Source organism: Acinonyx jubatus, chromosome D4 (genome assembly GCF_027475565.1).
Source record: "Acinonyx jubatus isolate Ajub_Pintada_27869175 chromosome D4, VMU_Ajub_asm_v1.0, whole genome shotgun sequence".
NCBI classification, from domain to species: domain Eukaryota; kingdom Metazoa; phylum Chordata; class Mammalia; order Carnivora; family Felidae; genus Acinonyx; species Acinonyx jubatus.
The window spans coordinates 25,800,253-25,812,282 of record NC_069391.1 but is presented as its reverse complement, the minus strand read 5'-3'; the positions used below and the strand labels follow the sequence as shown (position 1 = coordinate 25,812,282).

At 42.2% G+C, this 12,030-nt stretch overlaps 1 long non-coding RNA gene across 1 annotated transcript in view; it reads right to left on the bottom strand.

Annotated features, from left to right (window-relative positions):
- Positions 1 to 928: 928 nt before the first annotated feature.
- Positions 929 to 12,030, bottom strand: part of LOC113592830 (uncharacterized) — a 45,270-nt gene continuing 34,168 nt past the window's right edge. The window contains exon 3 of the long non-coding RNA XR_003412779.2: positions 929 to 2,874. This is a non-coding gene — a long non-coding RNA (uncharacterized LOC113592830). The remainder of the gene's footprint in view (positions 2,875 to 12,030) is intronic.

The window sequence follows — 12,030 nt, the reverse complement described above, 5'->3', positions numbered from 1 at the left end:
ACTCAGTTGTAACATTTTATCTTATTTCTCCTAGTCTTACCCTATTGTGTTATGGGAGGACTGGAGAAGTGAAGGGGTTCAGACAAAGTCTTGCTGAGTTTCCCCTATATTATCATTGTTCACATCTGTGCTAGGCACATTCACATGCTATTGCCAGTCAGTAAACAATCCTACAGTATAGGAAGTAGTCGATCCAACTTACAGATAAGGACAGTGAGGCTCAAAATGACTTAGCAATTGCCCCAGGACACATCTCTAGTGAGCAAGTGAGGGTGTCAGGAGTTGCAGTAAGATCTGTTACATTTGGAACCTGTGCTCTGTCTACTCCCACAGTGTTTCTCAAACTTCAATACGCTTCTAAGACACTAGGCATCTTAAAATGTAGACTTCACAGGTCTGGGGTGGAACTTGAGAGTCTGCATTCCTGACAGGTTTCTAGGGGAAGGCAGGTGCTGCTCCCCAGACCACACTTGAGTTAAAAAGTGCACATGGTTTTAGGCTTCTCAGAGCACATGGGCATCAAGGAGATGGCCCAGATAGAGCCATCGAGGTTATCGTTTACAGCTGAGTTAGCCCTCTTTCGCTGACTGGCTTTTGATCAGGGTTCCAATGGATGGCTAGCAAGAGCTAATTACAATCCTGACTAATTCACTGTCAGTTGTTATTCATTAACAAATTATGTTCCTGACAAACTGCTCTAGTGTGGTACCCTAAGTACTGTAATTAAAATCTTAGAAAGTTGCATGTGAGCTTAATTGATTTCCTTAATGTATTACTCAGACTAAACATCCCATTATTTTGTCTTGATGTTTATGAAGGGGCAGAAGTCTGCTGCCACCCAGGCAGCAGATACACGGGCTCTGCGTTAACAGGGAGCCTGCCCGCTTTGGGGGCCCGGACACTTGCCCAGGTAGCACTACCTGGTCACGGAAAAGAATTAGACTACTTTGCTGGAACAAGAGACGGAGCTTTTTCAATAGGTTATTTCTCATGCAGCACCAAGTAGCTGAAGGAGGACTCCCATCATCCGCCGGCTGCCCTCAGCATGATGTGTTTCATTTGTGCTTTCAGGCTCTCTCCTTGGTTCTGGAACCACAACCTGACGTGATTCATCCCCACTACCCTCTGAGTCACTTCCTGGGTCACTCTTCACGGCTCCCTCACCACAAATGGCATTATTTCTGCTTCTCTCAGACAAGTGCCTTTGCGTATACCTCAACCCAGGCCTCCAGATCATTTTACTCTCAGACTTGTGCCCCAGGCAACACAAAGTCCTTTCCTTCCAGTTTCCCGGGGTGATCCGACTCGGTGCCATCATCCTTGGTGAGCTACCTTCGGCAGTTTCCACTCGTTATCATGTATGTTTTTCTCTCCGGTAAACCAACCTTGTATCCTTCCATTGGACTGTCCTGTTGGTAGGACAAACTGGCTTTCCAGTTTCCAGTTTGTGGCTTTTAACACATAAAGTTCAACTGTTTATATATATATTTATATTTATATATATATATATAAATATATATATATATATATACACATACTAGAAACCCAAACTGTAAATTTCTATCATATTACTAAACAAAAACTGGGTTTGAGCTTAAGTTCAAAGAATCATGTAGACATTATTCATCTCTGCAAACTCCATTTTCAATTCTTATGCAGGATCCTGGAGCATTGATGACTTAGCTAATAAAAATGCTGTTGGAAGTTAAAAATCGCTCCTGGGGTAGTGCTACCTTTCAGTAAGAAAGTTCTTAAAAACACTTGACAGAACTTGGCTGCATGTGACAGATTTTTCCCTCTATACAAGTCACTGTATGCACGCTGAAGAGGCAATGCAATCGTCAGAAAAGCTTCAACCGTTCTTTTCAATTTATTTGATATAAAAGAAAACATCTGGCTCAGGGTATGTGTCTAGAATACAAACTATTTGTGAAGCAGGTATGATGCTGGTACCTGGTAAAAGCAGAACTTCTTTTCTTTCTCTTCTTCCTTCCTTCCTCCCTCCCCCCTTTCTTTCTTTCTTTCTTTCTTTCTTTCTCTCTTTCTTTCTCTCTCTCTCTCTCTCTCTCTCTCTCTCTCTCTCTCTCTCTCTCTCTCTCTCTTTCTTTCTTTCTTTCTTTCTTTCTTTCTTTCTTTCTTTCTTTTCCTGGAACTGCCATTGGGAGGCTACTGGCAACTTTTAGTTTGGGGAAGTTGAGAAAGCTCTCAGAGTCTTTGGAACAGAGTCCTTTTGTCTTTGGAAGTTTTCCAGGATTGGCCCTGTAGTTATATAAACACGAAGCAAGTACCCACCCACTGTCCTTGGCGATAGCAGTGAGGTCACCATAAATCTCAATGCTGATGCTGCAGAGCAAGATGCCAAGTGCTCTGCCCAGTGATGTAAGTGGGGTATCTTCCGCCAGAACCATGCCCTTGAAGAGGGTGAGAAATGTTTTGCCTAAATGTGAATCTAGACCAGGACCACTGGTATACATAGTATTTAAAGAGTAAATGACACCAACTTTGTGAAATGTATTTTCAACTATTTGAGTGTTTTCAACACCGTAAAAAAAAAAAAAAAGAAAGAAAGAAAGAAAGAAAAAAAAAAAGCAACCACCCACACACATACACACAAGACATTTTAAATTTTAAAAGATATTGTACACTTTACAGAGTTTACCAGTAAACACATGCCACAAATATTTAACATAGAGTTTCAGAAACAATACTTACCCTTATTGTGTTTAATGCTGACATTTCTATATATTCTATGTCGCTGTTTTAAGGTTGGCTGTGTTCCACTGAATTCATATTATGACCTTTTAATGGATCATGATTTGCAGTTTGAAAAACTTCCAACTATTGTGATTGCTTTATATGGGTCCAGTGATCAATCTGTGGAATCCAAGAGATTTGGGGCCTTAGACTTTGAGGTTCAGGGACCTACAGAGATGACAACAATTTGCTTTAAAACACATCAACACAGCCAGTTAGTTTTAGCTTTTGCCCTGGGAGTAGCTGGGGCAGTCAGCTGGCATTCTGATGTGCACTCGATCCACCAATGCATTTGCCATCTGTACCTCAATAGTCAAAGCTTTGCTAATTTGCACATGGAATGTCAAAAATGGGTTTTTATTTTGCAAAATGGTGTCCTGTTGATCAGCATTACAAATGTCAGAAATGGGCTCTCATTAATGAAAAGTAGTTTTTGTCAAATATATTTCAATTTAAAAAAGGTTTTTAAAAGTTAAAAAAAAAAACATTTGTAATAAAGCTATTTCCAGGAATGTGGAAACATGTATTCTTATTATGTAGACTGGATAAAATATCTCCACCCTTGCGCGGCTATCAGAATCCAGACAGCCCAGTAACTACACTAGGGACACTTGATTGCTAAAAGGCATGCACTCCAGTGTGTGGCCATCGATGTGGAATATCCTTGTTGTCTGATATTGACTGAAAGGGTGACAGAATCCTGCCTCTGCAGTCTTGGCTTTTGTCTCCAGTGAACAGAAGTTCATGCAAGGTGTTCATCAGACCATCCAAAAGGCCAGACAGAGGCTGTGACTTCATCAAGCTTCCAGAATAGATAGCCGTGACCTGTTTTGTGCCTGCCTGCTAGTGAATGTGTGTTTAGCAAATGTCTGCTTGTGTGGCAGAATCTGAGCTGAGACTTGTTCCATTATAATATGGTAGCAAGGTTATGTGGGAGTAGCAAACTGTTACCCACCTCAAACTTCTTTGTCTGACTAGTGTTATCTTTTAAAAAAAATTTTTTTTACATTTATTTATTTTTGAGAAACAGAGTGAGACAAAGCATGAGCGGGGGAGGGGCAAAGAGAGAAGGAGACACAGAATCTGAAGCAGGCTCCAGGCTCTGAGCAAGCGGTCGGCATGGAGCCTGATGTGGGGCTCGAACCCACAAACTGTGAGATCATGATCTGATCCGAAGTTGGACGCTCAACCGACTGAGCCACCCAGGTGCCCCTGACTAGTGTTATCTTTAAAAAAAAAAAAAGGACGGGGGGGGGGGGCGCCTGGGTGGTTTAGTCATTTGAGTGCCCAACTTCAACTCAGGTCATGATCTCACAGCTTGTGGGTTCGAGCCCTCTGTGCTGACAGCTCAGAGCCTGGAGCCTTCTTCGAATCCTGTGTCTCCCACTCTCTCTGTCCCACTCCTAATTGACTCTGTCTCTCAAAAATGAATAAACGTTAAAAAAATTTTTTTGAAGCAACTTTAAAAAACAAAACAAAACCCCCAAAAGGGGTGCCTTCGTGGCTCAGATGGTTAAGTGTCTGACTCTTGATTACAGCTCAGGTCATGATCTCACAGTTCATGAGACTGAGCCTCCCATCAGGTTCTGCACAGATAGTGTGGAGCCTGCTTGGGACTATCTCTCTCCCTCTCTCTCTGCCCCTCTCCCACTCGTGCTCTCTCTCTCTCTCTCTCTCTCTCTTAAAATAAATATATAAGCTTAAGGAAAAAAAAAGCCCTGAGAGCTGTGATTACCAATTGATTAAATCCATCCAGTTCATAGGGCCCTTCCATAATTGCAAATCTATGTGAAGCATGAGGGACCCTCAGAAACAGGTTACTTTGGGGGAGAATGGTTGACAAATGTGACCAGCAGAACAGATCTATAGAGCATGTGAGTATTCTCTTGACTCAGAGTTCAGCTGGTGACAAAGACTCAGCAGAGGAAGGGTCTTCAAAGGATGGGGACATGTGATAATTTTACCTTATTTTTAAGTTTTCATTTTAGAAGTCTGAGAGGAGATAATTTTATTTTTTTAATTTATTTTTATTTTTATTTAAAAAAATTTTAATGTTTATTTTTTCAGAGAGAGAGACAGAGTGCAAGCAGGGGAGGAGCAGAGAGAGAGACACACACAAGAATCTGAAGCAGGCTCCAGGCTCTGAACTGTCAGCACAGAGCCAGATGCAGGGTTTGAACCCACAAACTAAGAGATCATGACCTGAGTCAACTGGGCCACCTAGGCACCCCCATGATCATTTTACTTTAGATCACAAAGGGAAATAAGGCCTTATTTGGTAATCAGAGGCTGGGGAGGCCTGGAAATTCATAAGCCACATTTAAAATTGTAGTAAACAGTAAGAAGGATTTTGTTGACATTCTACTCTATTTAAACACTGGTGTTTTAGTTATGAAGTTTGCTTTCTCAGGATAATATTGTGGGAGGAAAAGTGGCAGGACTCCCTATGAACCTCAGATATATTCATGCTGAGTTTCAGACCTTCCTGACAAACAAAGGGATAGGCCATAACTAAGGAGCAGTGAGGAAAGGGCTTTCTGAATTACAGGACTATTTGGAAGGAAGCTAGTGGGAGAAGGTCTGAAAAGTGTCCAGGAGAGATAAAGACGAAATGAAGGATTTGTGATCTCCCTTGTGTATCACTTGCTGGGCCAGCCCATGAACTAGGTCTGAGCTCTCTGGGCTGCAGGCAGGACTAAAAGGAGATGGGGGGATATTGCTCCCAGTGTCCTGGACCTGGGGAATTAAGTGTAACCCAGCGAGGAAGAGGGATCTTCTCTCCATCGCCGTATGGATCCAACACAGAGAAGATTCAAGGGATTACAGAGCCACTTAGAAGCTAGAGAGTCTGGGTCTGCATCTTGGGTATCACTTAGAGACCACAGACAACAGTGTTGTCACCCAAAGCCCTGCCATCAGCGATAGTGCCGAGACATGACCACTGAAGGGCTTTTCTGTTGGTGGACATGGACTGTATAAGCCAGAGAGAAAGAAATTGAGATCAGTTTCATAGGCTCCTTCAGTTTGGGACAAGAGCCAGAATTATTTGGTTATTGCCCACACTGAGCTCCATGATACCTATTTATATAAGACTTGAGGAAACTTGAGATAAATTTGAGGATCTCATTAGGATTGCAGTGATTATAGATTCTCCTTCAAAAATCGAGCCCGAGACAAGGGCTTGTGTATAAGCAGTTTATTTGGGAAGTGATCCAGGAAAGTAGGCCAAGAGGAAATGGCAGCACAGGAGTATATTATCCAGTTGGTCACTGCTGGGTTACTAGGGCTCGACCCACTAAGACCTTTTAAGGAGCCATATATATAATATGCCTCCATTATCCACCAGCTCTCATCCCCCATTAGAAAAGGGATGCCCCATTGGGCTTTAACTCCCCTGCCCTTTTAGGTTGTGCATGCCTGAGTGGGTCTCCATAGCCATCTCACAACACAGCATTAAAGAAGTCCCAGGGCAGAAGGCCATGATGCGGATGAAGTGAGGCGCTGTCAGAATATGTTTGCACAAAGCTAGCTGCTGCAGCAGGGGCTGGAGTAAAAAGGGGGCTGAGAAGATGTGAGGATGGTAAGTGGTTCATACCAAGTGTCTGATATTGTACATCTCTTGCACTGCTCACATCCACTCTGCCCTACATTAAGTCCCATTCAGCAGGCAGCATTCAATGTGGGGAGACTTCCACAGTCTCCACAAGGGACTTAATACAGGAAGCTTCCTGGAAAAAGCTACAGTCCCTAGTGCTATAACTGGTGTTGCAGGAAGGGGTCTGATAGTGTCCATCTGCTACCAAGTGCCTGGCTCATATTTTCCCCATACCTTCATAAGAAAGGGGTACCTTTATAAGAAAGGGAAATTGTCAATTATGTGAATTGGAATTCAATTTCAAGTAATAGACAACTGACCCCAAATGGCTTAAACTGAAAAAGTGAACTTATTCAGTCATATAACTGAGCAGTCCAGGAATAGATATGGATTCAGATGGGGCCCAAGGCAAAACGTATGTGGTATTGTTGCCATGGAAGAGAAGGGCAGGGGTGGGGGGTGGGGCGGGGCGGGAAATAGGTGTGTATTTCATCAATATTTAAAATGTTTGCCAATATGATAAATGAAAAAAAAGTTATTTGCACTTCCCTAACCAATGCTGGTCTAGTGGTTGAAGTGGGATTTGAACACAAGCCAGCTAATCCAGAAATGCATATTCTTTTACCAATACCCTATGCTATACCTTTCACATAGGCTTCATTTGGAATCCTGAACTAGAAAAAGGCAAGAAAGAAATAAAACACTGTCTCTCATATCTATGAAGATGATAAAAGATTTAGAAATTTACCTGGGAAAACTTAATGGAAATGGGAACTGTTTCCTTATGGCTAAGTTTATAAAGGCTATGAAATAATGCAACATCTTAAGAACTTTTAAAAAAAAATTTTTTTTAAATGTTTTTATTTATTTTTGTGACAGAGAGAGACAGAACATGAGCAGGGGAGAGCCAGAGAGAGAGGGAGACACAGAATCGGAAGCAGGCTCCAGGCTCTGAGCTGTCAGCACAGAGCCCGATGCGGGGCTCAAACCCACAGACTGTGAGTGAGATCATGACCTGAGCCAAAGTCGGACGCTTAACCGGCGAGCCACCCAGGCGCCCCAACATCTTAAGAACTTTTAAGGGCCTTTATTGAATGAAAATCATGAAAAGATTCAGACCCACTGGCAGAAGAGGCAAGGGACTGAACTGGAGCCAGAGGGAATCTACGTAGTCACAACAATCACATCTCTTAACAGAAAAGGTACAACACAGGGACAGGTGTAGCAGATGGGTAACTTGTTTGTCTACCCTCAAGATCCCAGTTCATGTGGTCCTGATGGAACTGTGAATAATGATGCCACCCTCCTCCCAACTCAACATGGTCACGTTGACCAATAACTAATCAATATGCTTATTTCTTGGCTCATGGTGGATGGTTCCAAGATGAACAGGTGATATAAGCAGAGCTGGCTTGAGTGAAATAGAAACAGGAAACATATATTTAAGGATATTTAAATATATACACCCAGGCCACCAAAAAAAGGTGGGCAAGAAAGAGAAAGGCAGAAAACAAAACAGAAGTAGTATCAGTTAGCACATGGTTTTGCACCGAATAGAAAATAGGATACCCAATAGTGCACGTTTTTTTGCTAGTCCAGCAATGCAAGTCTGAGTGGAGTCCTCCCTAGGAGTTTGCTGCTAGAGTAATCAGAATACCTCTTTTCCATTAGGATTGATAACCTGGCAACTGAAGCCAGCAGCATCCCTAAATTTCCAAGTCATGTGAGCCAATAAATTTCCTATATTGCCTGAGCATGATTTGTTCAGATTTCAGTTTTCCAACAAGAAGTCCTCAACCAATATATTAGCTCACTCTCAAGTCTATTGGAGCTCATTCTTCTGAGTCTATCTATCTGAAATGCCCTGTCTGCAAAAGGAGGATGGCCAGTTGCCTCCTCTCGAGATGGGTCCCCTCTCACCAGAGATCCATGGTAAGTATAATGGAAAGAGAATGCAGGATGAGTGTGATTCTCACTTCATATTCTGGGAAGTACATTCATTGCTCCCACATTCCTTAAATATGATTCCAGAACACGTAGGTAAGAGGCATTTAAGTGATTTACAGTGTGTAACAGATAAAGCTATAATCCTTCCTCCTTTGTTACATGAGAAATGAAAAGTTGATTCCTTCTTACAATCATTCACACAAACCAGATTCTGGACCAAGTTGTCAGCCGTCGTGTGATCAGCCAAAACACTGGGCTTTTTAAACAGTCCTTTCTAAGCCTCGTCCAGTAGAGCCTATTTATCAATCAGGATGTGAGCTGGAAGCAAGGCTGTGACGAATAAAGACCGACTGCAGCCAAATTTCTGAGAGCCTTTGTAACTTGGGGCTTCAAGGGAGCAGAAAAAGGAGCTGAACTGAGTCTCTGATGCTCAGGTGTTTGGGGTCCATGGGGAAGGGGAGTAACATCAAGCCACAGTAAGAACGGCCACCATTTGTGGAGCTGCTTCTACATGCCAGGCAGGCTGCACGTTTTATCCCACTTGATCCCCGCAAGTATGCTGTGAAGGAGGTATTTTTAATCCACAGATATTCACATGGAGACACTGAGGCTCATAGAAAAAAGGTCTGCCCAAGGTTGCATAACAGCACATGGAGGATCCAGAAGTCAAGCTCAGTTCCAGCTTGTCCAGCAAGTGTTGGACACTTGTCCTGTGTGCTGCTCAAAAGCCTGTATTTTCCCTACACCATTATATGGCCAACTATGGTAGTGTTCATTAAACAGCTTTGTATTTAAGACATTCCTTCAAGAACTGGACTTCTAGGCAAGCCCTCCGAAGGAATCAAACCACACCCACAATTATTACAGTATTGCTTGGTCTTCTCTTCTAAAAGAATCCTCTTCTAGAACAATTGTTTACTACCTTGAAATGTTGTCTTATAAAATCTCAGTTCAAAGGCTGTGTATGTCCCAGAAAATAGACAGCTTTCTTTTTTGTTTTTTGTTTTTGTTTTTTTTTGCCACTGGCTTCACAGCACATTACTGTCACTCACAAGAAATGGCATCTTGATCTATGGTAAATCACATGATACACTCGTTTTGTATTCTAGCTCTTGCCCTAATTATATGTATCCTTAATTGAAATGTTTAGATGGTTGAGATGGAATCAGTTTATTAATTTTACAGCGTCCACAGATTTCCCCTCTCCCCTAGCCTGCCAAAGAGATCCTGTAATTAATTACTTGCCCAGTCTTTCTCTTCAGGAGACTTGAGAAAATAAAAGAATCCCTCTAATTATTTTGTACTTATTTGTGCTTCTGTAAACCTGACTCATCTCCAAGACAAAACCGCCTGGGACATAGCTTCTAGAGAGCTGCACAATAACACCTGTGAAAAGTTAGCAGGACACCAGGTACAGAAAGCACGTGTGCCTGGTGGCATGGCAAGGTGGGATGATTCCTGGAGCCACACCGTCCCTTATGTGCTCTTCACAGTGCTATCGGGGGATTACATGAAACAGTACACGTGAAAATTCTTTCTGAACTAGAAACACTGTGTAAAGGTGAGCTGTTACAACCAGGCGGTGGGTGCAATGGAGATTACCTTTTGCCTGGGGTAAGCATTTCAGCTTATATAACACTTTTCATTCCAGGAGCCCCGAGCCCTTGTAAATATTATCCCAAGAAATATCATTTGAAATAAAATGCACATAAACAAACAGAATCTAGCAAATGAAAGCATCCTTGATGATGAAACGATGAAGGTCTTCAATGAGAACATCAACATTTTGACATGCCAACACTCAAGGATGTCGCCACTATAGTCACAACACCTTCTGAGGGGAAAATCAATTCTCAACATGACTGTTTCCCGTCAGGGCTGTTTGGGTGAGCGGCGAGGAAGAGGGACACAGAAGGGCAAGACATTTTAAAAATATGAATTTTATTCCCATAGCAGTACATCGGAAAACTCAAATATAACTCCACAACTCTTTCAAGAGTTTCCTTTTTGTTTTCCGATGGTAAAGAGAGAGAGAGAAAATAAGCTGTCATTATCAGAATGATCAAACGCAGAGAGAAGAGAGGCAGAGGTAAGTAAAACACCAATTACAGTGCTGCCAATCTGTGTGAGTTGGGCCCCTTCCAAACAACAGTGCAAATGGATCTGAGGACACGGGGAAGGGGACGGAGGGGGTAGGGAAGAGAGAGCTGCCAAAATACAAGCCGGGGAGGCGGGAGGCGGATAGAAATCGCCCCCTGGTGCTCTGGCAACAGTTCAATCGGGCAGAGCCCTGTACATTCCCATGCACCAATTCCATTGTGTGTGTTCACTTGCGGATTTGGCTTCTGGCTTACTCTCTTTGTTTGGGTAGCTAGGCATGAAAAAGAATCATCCGCAACTAGAGCTCAACTTAATTCCCAATTCCTCTCTGGAAACTATCTGTTGGCATCGTGAAATGTTCTGTGCAAAAGGCCATGCTTCGGCTGGTCAAAAGAGGAATTTCAGACCCTCCATCAGGGTCTTTGTGGATAAAGGTAATTCTTGGGGATTGACAGAGGAGTCTGTACCTCTGGAATAAACTGTGTTGCCCCAGCACCTCACTGTTCTTGCCAATGACAAACAGGAACCCCTGACAATTTTTCCTCTCTCCTGGCAAATGGGATGATGGCACAGCTGTTTTCTCTCTATAAAAAGACAGTCACTCTTCTCTGTCCCTCCAGCTTATAACAAAAGGTCAACTTATGTTAGTGATTGAACTACCATGTAGCATATGAAGAAACACAAAAGAAATTCACCAGGAGAGACTCTAAGATTTCTAATCATTTTATCCACATCCTAGCACCTAAATCTGAGTGTGATGCTCACCAGGTTTTGAATGAATGTAGGAATAGAAATTTGGATGAAATATTGTATTATCTGCTGTTTTCAGAAATCTTCAGGCAGGGTATTTTTTTTCCCCAAACTTATTTATTCATGGCACCATTTTTCTAAGAACATCCTCTGAACACACTAGATTATAATTTTTTTAAGTTTAAATATTTTATTTATTTCTTTATTATTTTTAATTTACATCCAAGTTACTTAGCATATAGTGCAATAACGATTTCAGGAGTAGAATCCAGCGATTCGTCCATGCAGGGTAATTTTAACCCCTGCCCCTTTTCCCCTTTGGGTCAGGGAAGCTACCTTATCATATTATAACTGCTTTGATTTGTATCAAGTCCCTGTCGGGTTCAAGACACATTCAGAATTTCTCTGTGAGACGTGTTAAAAACTGGAAGAAAGATTAAGTGAATGGATTTCTGGTAAACACGAAAGATTATACATGCAAATTTGTCTTTCCCTTCCCAAACTCTTCTAAAATAACAATAAAACATAAGAGAAAAAATAAAATATGAACCCACAAGGGAAGAAAAAAGGAGATGATAGCAGATTGTAAACAGTCACAGTATTTTGGGAATGGAAATCCAAGGAAAGGAAGGAAAGGGGGCACAGGAGGAGGAGTCAACCAGAAGCAAACCAGTTCATGCTCAGAATCCCCAGAGTCATGGGAATTAAGGATGCCAGGGTGCCTCCAACGGCAGACATGCTGAATGGGTTTGAACACAGGACAATCAATTGCAAGGTAACTAGAAAACTGGGACCTGTGCTCAGGTGATCAATTAAGTTTGTTTCAGTAAATTTGGAATTGGCTTAATTAGAGGATAAAGTTAAAGTCATAATTAAATGCTCTA